The following is a 21784-nucleotide window of genomic DNA, read 5'->3' on the forward strand; positions in this document are numbered from 1 at the left end:
AGACACACAATAAATACACCTAACAATAGGCACCCCCCCAAATACATGAAGCAAAATCTGACACAGTTGAAGGGAGAAATAGACAATTCAACAATAAGACTTAGAGATTTGACACCCCACTTTCAATAATGGACAAAATAACTGGACAGATCAGCAACGAAAGACTTGAAGGAGAATAGAAAGCAACTAAACCTCACAGAAAACTATACAGTGCTCCACTCAGCAACAGCAAATGCATATCTTCTCATGTAGACATAGAACAGTCTCCAGGATAAACCATAAAACAAGGTTCCATACATTTAGAAGAAATTAAGTAGGGGCACCTGGGTGGCTCAGTTGGTTGAGTGGCTCTTGATTTTGGCTCAGGTCATAATTCCAAGATCATGGAATTGAGTCCCATGTTGGGTTCTGGGATGAGTGTGGAGCCTGATTAGGATTCTCTCTCTCTCTCTCTCTCTCTCTCTCTCTCTCTCTCCCTCCCTCCCCCACTCATTCTCTCTCTCTCTCTCTGAAATTAAAAAAAAAAATGAAGTAATACAAAATATGTTCTCTGAACACAAAGGGATGGATTTAGAAATAAAACCCAGAAATTTGGAAAATTCACAAATATGTGGAAACTAAGTAACAAATTCCTACATACCCAGTTGGTCAGAGAAGAAATCACAAGGGAAATTAGAAAACATTTTGAGGTTAATTAAAATGAAAGTTCCAGATACCAAGACTTAATCAATGCAGCAAAAGCACTGTCTAGATAGAAATATATAGCTATAAGCACCTACATTAAAACAGAAGAAAGCTCTTTTTTTTAAGATTTAATTTTTAAGTAATCTCTACACCTAATGTGGGACTTGAACTTACAACCCTGAGATCAAGAGTCACACGCCCACTGGCTGAGCCAGTCAGGCACTCCCCCCCCGCCAGCAGAAGACTTTTAAATCAGCAACACAAATTTCTACCTTATTAAACTAGAGAAATTAAATTCCAACTAAATCCAAAACAAGCAAAAACAAGAAAATAATACATATTAGGGTGAAAATAAGTGAAATGGAAAATAGAAAAACAATAGAGAAAACAATGAACACAAAAATTGGTTCTTTGGAAAGATCAACAGAACTGACAAATCTCTAGCTAGACTGGTTAAGGAAAAAAGAAGACTCAAACTGCTAAAATCCAAAATGAAAGAGGGTACATTAATACTGACCAAATAAATGAAACAGACTAATTCCTAGAAAGACACAAACTACCAAAACTGACTCAAGAAGAAATAGATCACCTGAATGGACCTAAAATAAGGGATTGAGTTAATGATCAAAAAACTTTTTACAAAGTCTATGCTTATTGTAATGAGCACTGAGTAATGTATAGAAATCTTGAATCACTATATTGTACACCTGAAACTAATATCACACTGTATGTTAATTTTAATTTAGAAAGAAAGAAAAAGAAAAGGGTGGAGGAAAGGAAGGAGGGAGGGAGGGAAAAAGAAAAAGAGAAAGAAAGAAGAAAGAAAAAGAGAAAGAAGGGAGGGTGGAAGGAAGGTAGGAAGGAAACTGGAGGGGGAAAAAACACTTCCTGCAAACACAAGCTCAGGATGAGATGGCTTCACTGGTGAATTCTACCACCTGTTTATAGAATTACTTCCAATCCTTCACAAACTCTTCCAAGGAATACAGGGGAGGGAAACACTTATCAACTCATTGTATGAGACCAGTATCATCCTGATACCAAAGTCATCACAAGAAAAGAAAACTATAGACCAATATCTCTTATGAGTATGACAAGGGGCAGGGGGAAGAGGGTACTATCTTTCCAGAATGTCTCTTAGCTGATAGGGGGAGAGAGAAATGTTAGTTTAACTGGCAAGTGATTATAAGTATGGATGTGTTATAGATTACAAGGAAATGTGTGTGATTTTAAAAGAGACAACAAACACTGGAAAGAGGTTTTAAACTTGCAGACACACATTGCCTATGAATCCTTAGAGGCCTGTGTGCAGCTTTCTTTGACAATAGGGCTAAACAAATGAGGAATCAACTTTCTGTTTTCTATCCAAAATTTGAATACTGAAGCCTTGAGGCCTCTGACTCATGGTACCATATTTTGATGTTCAGAGATCAGAGTCTTCTGCTCCCTGGGACATGTCACCATTCATTCATGTTGTAAAGGACCTAAATGCACAAGAATGGAGGCAGGGCCCTGGGCTGACACATGCCACCAGCCCCAACACCTAAGACTCTTGTCTTTCCCTAGCAAGATATCAGGATTCCAGGCCTGATGTGATCTCCTGGTTGGACCAAGGCAAATTCCCATGGATGGTATGAAGGACATCTCTAGGGGGCCTTCTCCAGGTGAACAGGTGAGAAGAAGTTCTGAATACTTACACACAAGGCCGTCCAGCAAGCCAGTGGTTTCTAGACATGTGGCCACAGAGCGTTCTTCCAGGGAAATTTGGGGCTGCTTCAGGAACACCAAGTTGCCTCAGCCTTGCCTCTGGGTGCCACTTTTTGAGCATGAAGTTTCTCATGGTCCCATTTGCTCTGTTCTACAATGCACATCCTTCCATCTGTGCTCTATAAATGGTGTCTCTTCCAGACTGCGCTTTTCTTCCTCTTGCATTTCTCTCAGGTCCTACTGTCATACCTTTGCAGACTGTCGCAGACTTTGAGTCTGGAGTTCTCTCCTGTCCAGCAAGAGAGTGGATGCAGAATTGAATATGAGAGAGGCTAATGTCCTTGTGCAAAGTAAGGGTCCTTGTTCTGTATTTATTAGGATCAGAAGGCTAACAAACCTGATGGATGTGCAGAGACAATAAAACAGTGATCATTAACTCATGTTAGAGAAAAGGGCTAACGTGTGAGAGAAAAGGGCTTTCAAAGGTATGCAGTGTCAGGGGTTAGGGTGAATACAAGTCAAGGTCCCAGCGCCAAGCAGATGGCCATTTACTGCAGGCACCAGGCACTATGTCTATTTATCTTAACTTTTCTAGGAGCTAAGTCAGATAGAGCATGCTACCTCAGGGTTAACAAGGCATTTTTCTTGCTAATTAGCTCTGGGCATTTTCGCCCTGCTGTAGCGGTTTTTCACCTCTACCTGTTCTCGGACACTTTTGTCCCATGGAACTGGCTTTCCGCTCTATGCTTTGTTCTATGCTGGGGTGCTTTTACCCTACCTGTTCTCGGACACTTTTGTCCTGTTAAGTGGCTTTCTGCTCTATGCCTTGTTAACCCATTGGTGCAAGTTCAGGGAATTCTTAAACTTATTCCTCCCAGCAGACTTGCTTAACTGTGCTGTCATCTCTCTTTGTGTTGAGTTGGGCTGTGCCCTTCTCTGCCTTCTCTGTACTTAGTTCTTTCTGCAGTTCCCCTTTCCCCTGTCACAAATGTCTGTTTCCATGGCCCCAATTGTTGCCCTTCAGTCCTCCACGAAGTACTATTTTTATTTTCTGCCCCCATCTAATATACTTATTGGACCCTCTGTAACCACTTTTTATCCCTTGCTCATGTATCACAATGGCTCTCATTCTCAGTGCTCAAAATTCCATATGTAACTCATATAGGTTATTATTTGAAAGCTGACAAGTCCCACTAAACTTACACATGTTACAATTAGTTTATGCTTCAGTTTCTCCATAGAAATTTCTTCCATTACAGAGATTTTGCATGTGTAATTTCTTTCAGGCCAAGAAATAAGAACTTGAACCAAAGATTCAAGTCTGAACTACATTATTTCTGAAGACTTTTCCCCATGGAATAGCAGAAAAATTCAAGTCAGATGGCATTTTGTACTCCCTAAGTGAAGTCTCAGATTTTGGTGATTACTTAGGGTATCACTGGAGAATCCACCTGGTAAGCAATTTTTATTCATAAGAAAAAGCCTGATTCAGAATGTACTTAAATTTAATGAATTTGGGGAAGACTTTAGTCTGAATTCAAACCTTATTTAATGGAAGTGTACACCTGAAGGTTACATAGTGCACAACTGTAACAATGATAGCAATAACTTCACACAACCCAGAACCTAATCAATCAACAGAGAAGCTATACAAGTGAAAAACAAATATAGTGAACATGGGAAACACCTCAGCTGCATTACATATCTTCCTCAAATTCAGAAACATACTGGACTTTCAGAGATATACCGCCTCACACTGGAGACAAAACCTGCAATTGCAATGGTATAGGTACACATTCAATGATAGTGCATATCCTATCTTATTGAACATCAAAGACTCTCTCTATATATATACTAGGATATATATGTATATCTTATTATTAAAGTATAATTAACATACAATGTTATATTCATTTCAGATGTATAATATATCAATTCCACAATTCTATATATTAGTGCTCACCACAATAAATGTAGTCACCATCTGTCCTAACCATATGTTATTATGATATTATTGACTATATTCTCTATGCTGTGCTTTTCATCTCTATGACTTATTTATTTTATACCCAGAAGTTTAAACCTCTTAATCCCCTTCACCTATTTTGCCTATCCCCCCATAGGGGATAGCAGCCATCAGTTTATTCTCTATATTTTTGAGTGTGCTTCTATTTTTTGGTTTCTTCATCTGTTTTGTTTTTTAGATGCTATATGATTCTACATATAGGTGAAATCATATGGTATTTATCTTTCCCTGTCTTACTTATTTTGCTTAGGATAATACTCTCTAGGTCCATCCACCTCATCTCAAATGGCAAGATCTCATTCTTTTTTGATGGTTGAGTAATAGTACATTGTATATACAGTAAAACCTTGGTTTGCAAACATAATTCATTCCAGAAATATGCTGGTAATCCAAAGTAATTGTATATCAAAGCGAATTTCCCCATAAGAAACAATGGAAACTCAGATGATTTGTTCCACAACCCAAAAATATTCATATAAAAATGATAGCAATACTGCAATATAATGCAAAATAATAAAGAATATACAAAATATAAAGAAAAATGAACAAATTAACCTGCACTTACCTTTGAAAACCTTCATGGCTGGTGTGAGGGAGACAAGAGAGAGGAGGGTTATTGTGTAGGACAACTTTCACTAACATTAATGGAATCACTGCTGTCTGTTGGCTCAATGGAATGTTTTTCTTTTCATGAAATTTTAACAAGGAACCCATCCAATGACACTTGCTTTTGCCTCCTTTTGAGGATTTCACAGAAATGTGACATTGCATTGTCATTAAACAGGTTTATGGCTCACACTGCTACAGCCTTATTCGGGTGGTGCTTTTCTATAAAATTTTGCACTGTTTCCCACATTTTACACATCTCCCTAATCTCATTTGAAGTGAGGGAGTCCTCTGCCTTGTTCTCCTCCTCCTCCTCTGCAGATGAGATCTCCTCCATAACCTCTTGCTGTTGCCCATGATGCAGATCCATCAGTTCATTGGTGGTCAGCTCTTGGCCATGTTCCTTCACCAGCTTTTGAATGTCGTCCTCGTTCACCTCCAGTCCCTTGGTCTTCCCCAAGGTCACAATTTCATTGACAACTGGCGGCTCCTGTTTATAAGCAAGCCCTTCTAAGTCATGTCCAAGAACACAATCAGGCCACAGTGTTCTCCAAACACTATGGCCTGAGACCAAGCATCAGAGATGATCACCCACTATCCTACAGCAAGAGAGAGAGAGAACCATTGGCTTTAGTTGTGATCGTGTAACTTTCGGTGTAATAAACTACTTGTATTGCAAGACATCACTCATTTGTCAAGTTAAAAATTATTAGAAATGCTTTCTCATCTTGCAGAACACTCACAGAACAAGCTACTCACAATCCAAGGTTTTACTGTATAATATTTCCTTTATCTATTCACTTATTAATGGACAATTAGGTTGTTTCCATATCTTGGCTATTGTAAATGACGCTGCAATAAACACAAGCGTGCATACATCTTTTTGAATTACGGTTTTTGTTTTCTTTTTTATTTTACTTTTTTATTTGAGTCTAGTCAACACATAATGTTACATTAGTTTCAGGTGTAGGAATGAAATCTTATTAATGTAATAAATGTGAGAGAGCCTTCAGTAATAACTTCTCCTAATTAACATCAGAGAATTTGTACTGGAAAAATGTTCTACAAATGCTGAAATGGTGGGAAATCTTTCATGCAAGGAGACACCATATGAGTATAATGTAAATGAAAATCATTCAGCTGGCTGGGACTTATCCTTCATCCAGCTTCAGAGTCATAGTAGGGAGAAACCCTATGAATGTAATGAGTGTGGCAAAGCTTATAATCAAAACACTTATATCATGCAACATCAGAAGATTCACAAAGTGAACGCCTATTAATATAATCAATGTGGGAAGGCTCTTAACTAAAGTACCTGTATTACTGTGAATCACAGAGCTCATACCGGGGTAAAGCTCTATCAATGTCATGAATGTGGCAAAATCTATAATCATAGGTTATCCCTTATTCAACACAAGAAGATTCGTACTGGAGAAAAACTATTTGAATATAAAAAATGTGGGAAAGCCTTTACTCAGAGCATTCAACTTACTTTATATCTGAGAGAAGTCCTATGACTGAACTGTATGCAGCCAAGCCTATAGTCATAAATCATAGGTCATAGGTCATAGGATCCTCAACTTAAGAGGATCCATACTGGAAAAAAACCTTTTGAATGTAATGAATATGGGAAAGTTTTCTGATGGAATACACATTTTACTCAACACCAAGAATTCACACCAAGAAAATCCTTATAATTGCAAAATGTGGTAAATCTTTCAGAAGTACATACCTTAATCAACATGAGAGAACTCATACTGAAGAGAACCCCTACAAGTGTAGTAACTGTTGTAAATCTTTTGGTCAGAGTGCGTATCTGACTCAATGCCAGAGGATGCATACCAGGGGAAAACCCTATGAATGTATGAAATGTGGGAAAGACTTCATCATAAGTGCCACCTTGGGGCACCTGGGTGGCTCAGTCAGTTGAGCGTCTGACTTTGGCTCACGTCATGATCTCACAGTTCATGAGTTTGAGCCCTGCATTGGGCTCTGTGCTGACAGCTCAGACTGAGCCTGGAGACTGCTTCAGATTCTGTGTCTCCCTCTCTCTCTGCCCCTCCCCCACTCGTGCTCTGTCTCTCCAAAATAAAATAAACATTAAAAATTTTACAAAAATAAGTGCCACCTTATTCAACATCAAGGATTCATAAGAGGAAGAAGTCTTAAGAATGTGCCAACACGAATTCAGACAAGAGAAATTCAACAAATATATTTAACGTGAGAAATATTTCAGCTACAATGCAAACTTCTCAACATCAGTGAAAGATCAATCCAAGAGAGATATTCTATGAATAATGATTGTGAGAAGTACTTCATAGTATGTCATTTATACAACATTATCTGTTTCTAATGAAGGGTTCCTATGAATATGTCAAATTTGTAAAATATTGTAATGAATTTTTATCTTACTAAATATTAGGTAATAAACACTGGGAGAAACTACAAATAACATATTTTCACCACAAAATTAATCAATAAAGTGAGTCCTTTCTCCCAGTACTTTTGATTAACTTTCTAGAAAAATGTAAAAATAATGTATTTATATTTTTATAACATCTAGAAACAATGTTATAAATGAAGAGGGAGTTTAGTGTTACAGATATGATGCCCAGTTTTTAAGAGAAGTAACTTTGAATTTGGCAAATATTAAAACTGGCATGTCGAAAGCCTATACAGTGCCCATCTCCAACATTAATCTAAAATTAATTACTCTAGACACTACAGTGATCAACCCTATTATCTTGGATTTACCTCAATATTACAGTGTACTACATAGAGTTCTTTCCTATTTGGCAATTCCCAAACTATGCTGCAAAAATTAGAGAAGGGATTTTTTTAAAGACAATTTAATTCAGATGTTTTTCTTTGAAAATTATAGGTGACCCTTTGATACCATCTGGAATTGCCTTTTCTGGTTTTCTATGTTTGCTATTATGTTTAACAAACACAAGAATAAAAAATCAAACTTCCTTTTTTCCAGCTGATTGAAGGGGGTAAGTTTTTGTCCTTTTTAGCTAATCAGGTTAGCATTAGCAGGTGTAGCTCAAAGAGATCAGTATGCAAATTTTATGAGACTTAATAGCTAAGATTCCTTTACTGCCCTTATTTCTTTTTTGCTTATTACTTAAAAAATTCAAAACTCTTACAACTCCTACATTCAGCAAAAACAATTATCTTTCTCATCCCAGGACTTTTTCCTTAAAAATAATATTTCAACTATTTGTAGAACATGGTTGTTTTTCCTTTATAAGCTTTTATTTTTTATATTTTTTATTTTAAAAAATTTTTAATGTTTTATTTTTGAGACAGAGACAGAGCACGAGCAGAGGAGGGGCAGAGAGAGAAGGAGACACAGAATCTGAAACAGTCTCCAGGCTCTGAGCTGTCAGCACAGAGCCTGACGTGGGGCTCGAACTCACGGACTGTGAGATCATGACCTGAGCTGAAGTCGGATGCTTAACTGACTGAGCCACCCAGGCGCCCCTTCCTTTACAAGCTTTTAAAAATTAATGTCTATGAGTTACATTATAAGGTAATTAAAACAATTTTCTTAACTCTTACGCTGCATTTTATGCATCCAAATGGACTATATCCTTCCAAATGGCCGAGATAAAAGGGTCTGTATCAAGTCCTGGGTTATATCCATTGCTCAAAATGCCTAAAATTCTCTTTGTTTTTAAATTGCCCTGGAGTACTTTTCAGGCCAGACAACCAGCTAATGTCATTTCATGCCATGGATGCTTTCCAATGGTGCTTTCCAGATTTTCTCTGCCTGAGTCTCTTGACCCTTTAGCTACTCAGCTGAGGACAATTGAATAGTTTCATTTTGTTGGTGTGAATAACGAATGAATTCTCCCAGAGTTAAGTGGAGTTGTATCAGTCAGCTAGGGCTACCATAACAAAATACCACAGATTGTGTTGCTTAAACAACAGAACTTGCTTTTTCTCACAGATCTGGGGGCTGGAAGTCCAGGAGCAGGGTGCCAGCGCAGTCGGACTCTGGTGAGAGAACTCTTCCTGGCTTGCACACAGCTCCCTATTTGCCATGTCCTCACATGTCTGGTGTTCCTTCCTCTTCTTATAAGGGCACTAATCCCATCATAGACCCCACCCCATGACCTCACCTAAACTGAATTACCTCCCACTGCCAAATACCATTTCACTGGGGGCTAGGCCTTCAACATATGACTTTTGGAGGGAACACAAGCATTCAATCCATAGCAGGAGTGCTTCACTGTGCCCATGTCAGAGCTGACTAGCCCAGGCACATAGATTGTTAGTGACTTGTCGACACCATAGACACAGCTTGTGGAGCCCTGAGGGTGTGCATCACCATAAGTCAGATTGTTGTGTGTCCTGAAAAAATCAACAATTAATGGACAAGATTTCACAAAGCCCATGTCTTCCAGGCACTTGGCTGCACATTGTCACTTCTTTTTGGCCATAAATTAAAGGGCAAATAGTCCTTCCAGACATTATGACATAGGGTTTATCATTTTATTATGAAAATACTTCTAAAATTTGATAAGAAAGTAGTGAGGGGAAGACGGTGGTGGAGTAGGAGGACCCTAGGCTTACTTCCTCCCATGAATACAACTAGACAACTATGAAATCATTCTAAATGCCCTAGATATCAGCCAGAAGACAAGCAGAGTAAACTCCACAACAAAAGGTAAAGAAGAGGCCACATCAAAGAAAGTAGGAAATACAGAGACAAAGTTTGAGAAACAGATCGTGGCCCCACAAAGGAAGGAGGTGAGGTCATGGAGTAGGATGAGAGACAGACTAGCACACAGGGGAACACAGGAAGAAAGCAAATCCCCACAGCAATTGGCTTGGAAAATGAGAGGGGCTGAATTTTGTGATTCTGGAAACCAGTGGAGCTTAAAGCCTGGAGTTTTAAAGGTCAGCAGAGTTGGCTGGGATAGAGCCTTGAGGGCATTGGAGCTGCTCTTGGGGAGAAGGCAGGCAGACAACCCAGAGATGTACAGGGCAGAAACAGCAATCTGAAGAATGCCTTGGACACACAGTGGAAAGGTTAGTTTCTCATCTCAGAGTGTGTCCCAGAGAGGCAGTGTTCATGGAGAGACTCCTCCAGGAACAAAGGAAATAGCCAGTGCCATTTATCTCCATGTCTCAGCATAAACACAGGGCCACTTGCAAGAACTAGCTACCACTGACACTTGCTACCTATCTTGCTTACACCAAGCCCTGCCCTCCACACTCCAGTGGAATCGCCTTTCCCACACTTGCCTCAGTCCCAGTGTAGTGGGCTCCCTCCCCCAGAAGACTGGCCCAAACCCCTGCCTACACCACATCTCCAACCAGGGAATTTTGTGGGGCCTCGGTCTGGGCAGTGGTGGAAATAGACCCACACAAGCAGACGAGAGCACACATCATTAAAATGCACCACATTCAGGCCAGGTACCAAACACTGCCCACAACAAGCAAAGAGCTTCTGCAGACAACGGGCCTGAAGGATAAAGTGGCCAGGATAAAACAGCAGAGCACACACAGCACATGTTGGGGACACTCGCTGAAGTGCCAGGCCCTGGGGAACAGGAGACATTACACAGTAGGGTACTACAGGACCTTTCCTCATAAGGTCATTACCCTCAAGAACGGGAGATATAGCTGACTTTCTTAACACGAAGAAACAGGCACAGAGATTAGACAGAAGAATTTGTCACAAATGAAAGACCAGGACAAGGACAGGGCCAGAAATCTAAGTGAAACATATACAAGTAACATTCTTGATAAAGAATTTAAAGTAATGATCATAAAGATACTCACTGGACTTGAGAAAAGAGTAGAAGACATCAGTGAGACCCTTAACACAGAGATAAGAATAACATAGCAGAGAAAGGGCTCAATAAACGAAATGAGAAAGATGCTTGATGGAATTAATTACAGTCTGGGAGAAGCAGAGGAACAAATTGACCTAGAAAACAGAGTAATGGAAAGTAATCAAGCTGAACAAAAGAGAAAAAAGAATTATGCAAAAACAATAATAGACTTAAGGAACTCAGTGACTCCATCAAATGTAATAACATTTGCATTATGGGAGTTCCTGAAGAAGAGAGAGAAAGGGGGTAGAAAATGTATTTGAAGAGATAATAGCTGAAAACTTCTCTAATCTGAGGAAGGAAACAGATATCAGATCCAGGGTGCACAGAGGACCCCCAACAAAATCAACAAAATCAGATCCACACCAAGACATATTATAATTAAAATGGCAAAATATACTGATAAAGAAGTTAAAAGCAGCAAGACAAAAGAAGACAGTTACACACAAGGGACACCCTATAAGGCTATCAGGGAATTTTTCAGCAGAAACCTATCAAGGAACTCACAAAATAAAGGTATATAAAATAAGACACCATATACCTAAAACATGGGGAGAGCTGGAGTAGAGAATGGGTTCAAACTTAAATTACCATAAATTTAATATAGACTTCTATATGCAGAAAAGGTTATATACAAATGGTAACCACAAATCAAAAACCACTAATAAATATGCAAAGAATAAAGAGAAAGAAATCCAAGAAAGAAAATCCACTAAAGAAAACCAGCAAACCATGAAAGAGAGAAAGACAAGAAAGGATCAGAGAAAATCTTCAGAAACAACCACAAAACAGGTAATACAATGGCAATAAATATGTATCTATCAATAACTACTTTGAATGTAAATGGACTAAACACTCCAATCAAAAGATATAGGGTGACAGAATGGATAAAAAACCAAGACCTATCCATATGCTTCTTACAGGAGAACTCATTTTAGACCTATAAACACCTGCAGATTGAAAGTGAGGGGGCTGGAGAAATATTTATCATGCAAATGTATATCAAAAGAAAGCCAGAGTGGCAATACTTATATCAGACAAAATAGACTTTAAAACAAAGACTAACAAAAGACAAAGAAGGGCATTATATAATGATAAAAGAGATGGGAATGCAAGCTGGTGCAGCCACTCTGGAAAACAGTATGGAGGTTCCTCAAAAAATTAAAAATAGAACTACCCTACGACACAGCAATTGTACTACTAGGCATTTATCCATGGGATACAGTTGTGCTGTTTCGAAGGGACACATGCATCCCCATGTTTATAGCAGCACTATTAACAATAGCCAAAGTATGGAAAGAGCCCAAATGTCCATCAATGAATGAATGGATAAAGAAGATGTGGTATATATATACAATGGAGTATTACTCGGCAATCAAAAAGAATGAAATCTTGCCATTTGCAACTACGTGGATGGAACTGGAGGATAGTATGCTAAGTGAAATTAGTCAGAGAAAGACAAAAATCATATGACTTCACTCATATGAGGACTTTAAGAGAGAAAACAGAGGAACATAAGGGAAGGGAAACAAAAATAATATAAAAACAGGGAGGGGGACAAAACAGAAGAGACTCATAAATATGGAGAACAAACTGAGGGTTACTGGAAGGGTTGCGGGAGGGGAGTTGGGCTAAATGGGTAAGGAGCACTAAGGAATCTACTCCTGAAATCATTGTTGCACTATATGCTAACTAATTTGGATGTAAATTTTAAAAAATAAAAAATAAAATTAAAAAAAAATAAAACACACACACAAATTTTAGATTAGACACTGTACAAGAAAGGTAGAAAATTTCCCGAAATCATATAGCTGATATATGAATGATAGACTTCCCCAGATTTGACCATAAACCTCAATATATACATGACATTACAAATGAATCGAGAAGCTGAGGAAAATTCTTCTCAACTATCATTAGTAAATAAATTTTATTGAGCCATGATGGAAGAAAATGTGAATTATCTTTCTATTTCTCACATAGCAAATATTACAAAATCATTTTTTATGAAGAGACAAATAATTGTTTAAATGTTGGGGGAAAGTGTTAGAGAGGTGTGTGAGACAGTTAATTAATAAAAAAAAAAAAACTTCCTTTTGAAAAAATAAATAAAGGAGATAATCCAAGAAGATATAACAGCAGAAGTGGTTTGCTGGTTTGAGATGCAGCAAAAGTGGTTCTAAGAGGGAAGTTCATAGCAATACCAGCCTGCATCAAAATGTAAATATCTATGCACCCAAATACATGACACAAATAATAACAAACAAAAAGGAACTAATTGATAATAATGCAATAATAGAAGGGGACTTCCATACCCCACTTACATCAATAGACAGATCATCTAAACAGAAAATCAACAAGGAAACAATGGCTTTGAATGACACACTGGACCAGATAGACTAAACAGATATAATCAGAACATTCCATCTTAGCAGAATACACATACTTTTCAAGTGCACATAGAATGAAATAGATTGCATAGTAGGCCACAAAACAAACTTCAAAAAATTTTAAAATATCGAAGTCATACCATGCATCTTTTCTCTAACCACAATGCTATGAAACTAGAAGTCAAACACAAGAAAAAATCTGGAAAGGCCACGAATACATGGAGGTTAAATGACATGCTACTAAAGAATGCATGGGTCAAGTAGGAAATACAAGAAGAAATTAAAAAGGAAACAAATTAAAATGAAACCTTTGGGAAGCAGCAAAAGTGGTTCTAAGAGGGAAGTATATAGCAATACCAGCCTGCATCAAAATGCAAGAAAAGTTGTAAATAAACAACCTAATCTTACACTTAAAAGAGCTAGAAAAAGAACAACAGGGGCACCTGGGTGGCTCTCTCACAGTCAGTCATGAAATCAAGCCCTGCGTCAGGCTCAGCACTGGGTGTAGAGCCTGCTTAAGATTCTCTCTTTCTCCCCCTCTACCCAACTCCTGCTTGCTCGTGCTCTCTCTCTTTCTCTCTCAAAAAAAAAAAAAAAAAAAAAAAAAAAGAACAAACAAAACCTAAAACCTGGAAAAGGAAGGAAACAATAAAGATCAGAGCAGAAATAAATGATCTAGAAACTGAAAAAACAACAACAATAGAACAAATCAATGAAAACAGGAGCTCATTCTTTGAAAACAATCAATGAAGGGGCGCCGGGATGGCTAAGTCAGTTGAGCATCCAGCTTCAGCTCAGGTCATAATCTCATGATTCATGAGCTCCAGCCCCACGTTGAGCTCACTGCTGTTAGTGCAGAGCCCACTTCGGATCCTCTGCCCCGCCCCCACCCCACTCATGCTCTCTCAAAAATGAATAAACATTTATTTTAAAAAAGAAAAAAAATCAATGAAAATTGATAAACCTCTAGCCAGATTTATGAAGAAAAAAAGAGAAAGGACTCAAATAAATAAAATCACGAATGAGAGATGAGAAATAACAACCAACACCATAGAAATACAAACATGAGAATATTATGAAAAACCATATACCAACAAATTAGAAATGCTAGAAGAAATCCCTAGAGACATACAACCTACCAAAACTGAAACAGGAAAAAATAGAAAACTTTTAACAGCCTGATTACCAGCAAAGAATTGAATCAGTAATCAAAAAACTTTCCACAAAAAAAAATAAAAAATTAAAAAAATTAAAAAAAAAAACTTTCCACAAACAAAAATCCAGGACCAGATGGCTACACAGAGAAATTCTACCGAACATTTAAAGAAGAGTTAATATCTATTCTTCTCAAACTATTCCAAAAAATAGAAAAGGAAGGAAAACTTCCAAATTCATTCCATGAGGCCAGCATTACCCTGATACCAAAACCAGATAAAGACACCACCAAAAAAAAAAAAAAAAAGAGAGAGAGAGAGAGAGAGAGAGAGAACTAAGGCCAATATCTCTGATGAATTTAGATGAAAAAATCCTCAACAAATACTAGTAAACCAAACCTAACAGTACATTTTAAACTTGGGGAGCCTGAGTAGCTCAGTCAGTTAAGCGTCTGACTTTGGCTCGGGTCATGATCTCGCAGTTCATGAGTTCGAGCCCCAAGTTGGGCTCTGTGCTGACAGCTCAGAGCCTGGAGCCTGCTTTGGATTCTGTGTCTCCCTCTCTCTCTACCCCTAACCCACCCACACTCTGTCTCTCTCAAAAATAAATAAACATTAAAAAAATTTTTTTAAATCATTCACCGTGATCAAGTGGGATATATTCCTGGGTTGCAAGGGTAGTTTGATATTTGCAAATCAATCAATGTGATACATCACCTCAATAAGAGAAAGGATAAGAACCATATGATCATTTCAATAGATGCAGAAAAAGCATTTGGCAAAGTACAACATCCATTCAAGATAAAAAAAAAAACCCTCAATAAAGTAGGTTTAGAGGAAAGATACCTCAACATAAGAAAGGCCATATATGAAAAACCCACAGCTAACACCAGGAACAAGACAAGGATGTCCACTCTCACAACTTTTATTCTTTTCAAAAAATTTTTTTTAAATATTTATTCATTTTTGAGACAGAGAGAGTGGGGGAGGGGCAGAGAGAGAGGGAGACACAGAATCTGAAGCAGACTTCAGGCTCTGAGCTGTCAGCACAGAGCCTGACGTGGGGCTCAAACCCACAAACCACGAGATCATGACCTGAACCAAAGTCAGACACTTAACCGACTGAGACACCCAGATGCCCCTCACCACTTTTATTCAACATAGTACTGGAAGTCCTAGCCACAGCAATCAGAAAACAAAAAGAAATAAAAGGAATCCAAATCAGTAAGGAAGAGGTAAAACTTTCACTATTTGCAGATGACATGATACTCTATATTGAAAACCCGAAAGACTCCACCAAAACACTGCTAGAACTGATGCACAAATTCAGTAAAGTTGCAGGATACAAAATCAAGACACAGAAATCTGTTGTATATTTTTTTAATGTTTATTCATTTATTTTGAGAGAGAGAGTGTGCAGAAAGGGGCAGAGAGAGAGGAAGATAGAGAATCCCAAGCAAGCTCTGTGCTATGTCAGCACAGAGTCCCATGTGGGGCTCAATCCCACAAACTGTGACATCATGACCTGAGCTGAAATCAAGAGTCAGAGGCTTAACTGGCTGAGCCACCCAGGCACCCCTGTATTTCATTATTTTTTTTAATGTTTGTTTATTTATTTATTTTGAGAGAGAGAGTGTGTGTGTAAGTGAGGGAGAGACAGACAGAGAGGGAGAGAAAGAATCCCAAGCAAGCTCCACACTGTCAGTGCAGAGGGCCCAATCTCACAACTTCAAGATTACGACCTGAGCCAATATCAAGAGTCAGATGCTTAACTGACTGAGCCACCCAGGCACCCCAGAAATCTGTTGTATATCTATACACCCATAATGAAGCAGCAGAAAGAGAAATTAAAAAAACAATTCCATTTATAATTGCACCAAAAATAATAGAACACCTAGGAATAAACCTAACCAAAGAGGTGAAATACCAGTACTCTGAAAACTATAAACACTGATGAAAGAAATTGAAGATGACACAAAGAAATGGAAAGACATTCCATGCTCATTGATTGGAAGAACAAATACACACACACACACACACACACACACACTACCCAAAACAATCTACAGATTTAATGCAATCTCTATCAAAAGACCAACAGCATTTTTCACAGAACTAGAACAAACATTCCTAAAATTTATGTGGAACTACAAATGACACCAAATAGCCAAAGCAATCCTGAAAAAGCAAAGCTTGAGGCATCACAATTCTGGACTTCAAGATACACTACAAAGCTGTAGTAATCAAAACAGTATGGTACTGGCACCAAAATAGACACATAGGTCAATGGAACAGAATAGAAAACCCAGAAATGAACTCACAATTATATGGTCAATTTTCAACAAAGCAGGAAAGTATATCCAGTGGAAAAAAAACAGTCTCTTCAACAAATTGTCCTAGGAAAATTGGACAGCAACATGCAAAAAAATGAAACTGGACCACTTTCTTACACCATACTTTCTTACCCCATAAATTCAAAATGGATTGAAGACCTAAATGTGAGACCTGAAAACATAAAAACCCTAGAAGAGAGCATAGGCAGTAACCTCTCTGACATCAGTCATAGCAACTTTTTTCCAGATAGGTCCCCTGAGGCAAGGGAAACAAAAGCAAAAATAAACTATTGGGACTACATCAAAATAAAAGGCTTCTGCACAGCAAAGGAAACAAGAAACAAAACTAAAAGGCACCCTATGAAATGGGAGACATATGACATGTCTGATAAAAGGTTAGTATCCAGAATATATAAAGAACTTATTTAAAAAACAACTTATAAAACTCCCAACACCCAAAAAACAAATAATCCAATTTCAAAATGGGGAGAAGACATGAACAGACATTTCTCAAAAGATACACAGATGGCCCATAGACCCATGAAAAGGTGCTCATTATCACTAATTATCAGGGAAATTCAAATCAAAACTACAATGAGATATCACCTCACACCTGATGGAATGGCTAAAATAAAAAACTCAAGAAGTGAGAGGTGTTGGCAAGGATGTGGAGAAAAAAGTAACCCTCTAGCACTGTTGGGGGAATGCAAACTGGTGCAGTCGCTGTGGAAAATAGTATGGAGTTTCCGCAAAAAGTTAAAAAAAAGAACTACCCTCCAATCCAGCCATCATGCTACTGGATATTTACCCAAAGAATACAAAAACAATAATTCGAAGGAATACATGCACCCCTATGTTTATAGCAGCATTATTTACAATAGCCAAGATACAGTTACAGCCTAAGTGTCCACTGATTGATGAATGGATAAAGAAGATATGGTGTATATATAATGAAATATTATTCATCCATAAAAAGAATAAAATCTTGCCATTTGCAATGACATGGATGAAGTTGGAGAGTATAATGCTAAATGAAAGAATTCAGTCAAAGGAAAACAAATACCATACGATTTCACTTGTATGCGGAATTTAAGAAACAAAACAAATGAGCAAAGGGAAAAAAGAGAGACAAACCAAGAAACAGACTCTTAATTATAGAGAACCAAACTGATGGTTATCTGAGGGGAGGTGGGGGGTGGAGGGATGGGTTAAACAGGTGATGGGGATTAAGCAGTGCCGTCAATAATGAGCAGCAGTGGATGCATGGAAGGGTTGAATCACTATATCGTACACCTGAAACTAACATAACACTGCATGTTAACTAATTGGAATTAAAATAAAAGTTAAAACAAATAAAATAAAATATGATAAGAAAAATCACCAGTAGGTAAATGGGAAAACCACAAGGTGAACAGAACTCACAAAACAGAAAACTTGAATGGATCATGTTTGATAACATGATTGTGAGGCCTTAGTGAGGGTGTTGTAAAAGGGTCACATAAACCTATATTCCCTATCCAAAAAGTGTTTCTCTTAAATGCAAAAATGATTTATGCACAAAGCTATTCATCAGTACATTATTTATGGTAGTTTCGAATTGGATCTAATGTCACATCTAACTGTAAGAGAGTGGTTCATGTAGTTATTAAACCTTAGGACATCTGGGACACCTGGGTGGCTCAGTTAGTTAAGCGTCTGACTCTTGGTTTTGGCTCAGGTCACGATCTCACAGTTTCATGAGTTTGAGTCTCATGTTGGGCTGTGCGCTGGCAGTGTGAAGCCTGCTTGGGATTCTCTCTCTCCCTCTGTCTCTGCCCCTCTGCCTCTCATGCTGTCTCAATAAATAGATAGATAGATAGATAGATACTTAAAAAACAACCTTAGGACATCCACTTACTAGAATGTCCCAAGGCTGCCATTAGAAATTACATTGATGAAGAGTAGGAAATGGCAGAAATGGCTTATAGGGCAAATTAAAAGATTATATATTAAACTCTGCCTATCTCTTAGGTCTTGTGTCTGCCTTGCTAGCTCTAGTTTAGCCAGACTGGCCTTGTTTCTTCTCCTGGAACATACCACCCTCAGCCTCTGAGTAGCTGCATCAGGGCTCTGCTCAAATGCTACCCCTGCTCTGCCTACCCTGACTAAACTCTCCTCCATCCATCAACTATTTATCTAGTTCCTCTCTTAAGTGCCCCTGACCTTGCTTTACTTTCCTTTATTATCAGACATTACATCGTAATATTTGTTTTTGTTTATTTGTTGTCTGTCTCGCAGACAAGAAGGTAAGTACGTGAAGATGAACACTTGACAAACTAGCGTCTGCCATGCATATCACAGGAGTTTAGTGGGTATTTGTTCTTTGCCCTTTTCTTTTTTTTTTTTATATATAGCATTTTATTTTTTTATTTTTTTGATGTATACTTTATATATATATATATATATATATATATATATATGAAATTTATTGACAAATTGGTTTCCATACAACACCCAGTGCTCATCCCAAAAGGTGCCCTCCTCAATACCCATCACCCACCCTCCCCTCCCTCCCACCCCCCATCAACCCTCAGTTTGTTCTCAGTTTTTAACAGTCTCTTATGCTTTGGCTCTCTCCCACTCTAACCTCTTTTTTTTTTTTTTTTATTTCCTTCCCCTCCCCCATGGGTTCCTGTTGAGTTTCTCAGGATCCACATAAGAGTGAAACCATATGGTATCTGTCTTTCTCTGTGTGGCTTATTTCACTTAGCATTACACTCTCCAGTTCCATCCACGTTGCTACAAAAGGCCATATTTCATTTTTTCTCATTGCTACGTAGTATTCCATTGTGTATATAAACCACAATTTCTTTATCCATTCATCAGTTGATGGACATTTAGGCTCTTTCCATAATTTGGCTATTGTTGAGAGTGCTGCTATGAACATTGGGGTACAAGTGCCCCTATGCATCAGTACTCCTGTATCCCTTGGGTAAATTCCTAGCAGTGCTATTGCTGGGTCATAGGGTAGGTCTATTTTTAATTTTCTGAGGAACCTCCACACTGCTTTCCAGAGCGGCTGCACCAATTTGCATTCCCACCAACAGTGCAAGAGGGTTCCCATTTCTCCACATCCTCTCCAGCATCTATAGTCTCCTGATTTGTTCATTTTGGCCACTCTGACTGGCGTGAGGTGATACCTGAGTGTGGTTTTGATTTGTATTTCCCTGATAAGGAGCGACGCTGAACATCTTTTCATGTGCCTGTTGGCCATCTGGATGTCTTCTTGAGAGAAGTGTCTATTCATGTTTTCTGCCCATTTCTTCACTGGGTTATTTGTGTTTCGGGTGTGGAGTTTGGTGAGCTCTTTATAGATTTTAGATACTAGCCCTTTGTCCCATATGTCATTTGCAAATATCTTTTCCCATTCCGTTGGTTGCCTTTTAGTTTTGTTGGTTGTTTCCTTTGCTGTGCAGAAGCTTTTTATCTTCATAAGGTCCCAGTAATTCACTTTTGCTTTTAATTCCCTTGCCTTTGGGGATGTGTCGAGTAAGAGATTGCTACGGCTAAGGTCAGAGAGGTCTTTTCCTGCTTTCTCCTCTAAGGTTTTGATGGTTTCTTGTCTCACATTTAGGTCCTTTATCCATTTTGAGTTTATTTTTGTAAATGGTGTGAGAAAGTGGTCTAGTTTCAACCTTCTGCATGTTGCTGTCCAGTTCTCCCAGCACCATTTGTTAAAGAGGCTGTCTTTTTTCCATTGGATGTTCTTTCCTGCTTTGTCAAAGATGAGTTGGCCATACGTTTGTGGGTCTAGTTCTGGGGTTTCTATTCTATTCCATTGGTCTGTGTGTCTGTTTTTGTGCCAATACCATGCTGTCTTGATGATGACAGCTTTGTAGTAGAGGCTAAAGTCTGGGATTGTGATGCCTCCTGCTTTGGTCTTCTTCTTCAAAATTCCTTTGGCTATTCGGGGCCTTTTGTGATTCCATATGAATTTTAGGATTGCTTGTTCTAGTTTTGAGAAGAATGCTGGTGCAATTTTGATTGGGATTGCATTGAATGTGTAGATAGCTTTGGGTAGTATTGACATTTTGACAATATTTATTTTTCCAATCCATGAGCAGGGAATGTCTTTCCATTTCTTTAAATCTTCTTCAATTACCTTCATAAGCTTTCTATAGTTTTCAGCATATAGATCCTTTACATCTTTGGTTAGATTTATTCCTAGGTATTTTATGCTTCTTGGTGCAATTGTGAATGGGATCAGTTTCTTTATTTGTCTTTCTGTTGCTTCATTGTTAGTGTATAAGAATGCAACTGATTTCTGTACATTGATTTTGTATCCTGCAACTTTGCTGAATTCATGTATCAGTTCTAGCAGACTTTTGGTGGAGTCTATCGGATTTTCCATGTATAATATCATGTCATCTGCAAAAAGCGAAAGCTTGACTTCATCTTTGCCAACTTTGATGCCTTTGATTTCCTTTTGTTGTCTGATTGCTGATGCTAGAACTTCCAGCACTATGTTAAACAACAGCGGTGAGAGTGGGCATCCCTGTCGTGTTCCTGATCTCAGGGAAAAAGCTCTCAGTTTTTCCCCGTTGAGGATGATGTTAGCTGTGGGCTTTTCATAAATGGCTTTTATGATCTTTAAGTATGTTCCTTCTATCCCGACTTTCTCAAGGGTTTTTATTAAGAAAGGGTGCTGGATTTTGTCAAAGGCCTTTTCTGCATCGATTGACAGGATCATATGGTTCTTCTCTTTTTTTTTGTTAATGTGATGTATCACGTTGATTGATTTGCGAATGTTGAACCAGCCCTGCATCCCAGGAATGAATCCCACTTGATCATGGTGAATAATTCTTTTTATATGCTGTTGAATTCGATTTGCTAGTATCTTATTGAGAATTTTTGCATCCATATTCATCAGGGATATTGGCCTGTAGTTCTCTTTTTTAACTGGGTCTCTGTCTGGTTTAGGAATCAAAGTAATACTGGCTTCATAGAATGAGTCTGGAAGTTTTCCTTCCCTTTCTATTTCTTGGAATAGCTTGAG

This window comes from Lynx rufus, unplaced genomic scaffold, assembly GCF_022079265.1.
Source record: "Lynx rufus isolate CCGP_SWC_20201006 ecotype Redwood Valley unplaced genomic scaffold, mLynRuf1.p SCAF_45, whole genome shotgun sequence".
Taxonomy (NCBI): domain Eukaryota; kingdom Metazoa; phylum Chordata; class Mammalia; order Carnivora; family Felidae; genus Lynx; species Lynx rufus.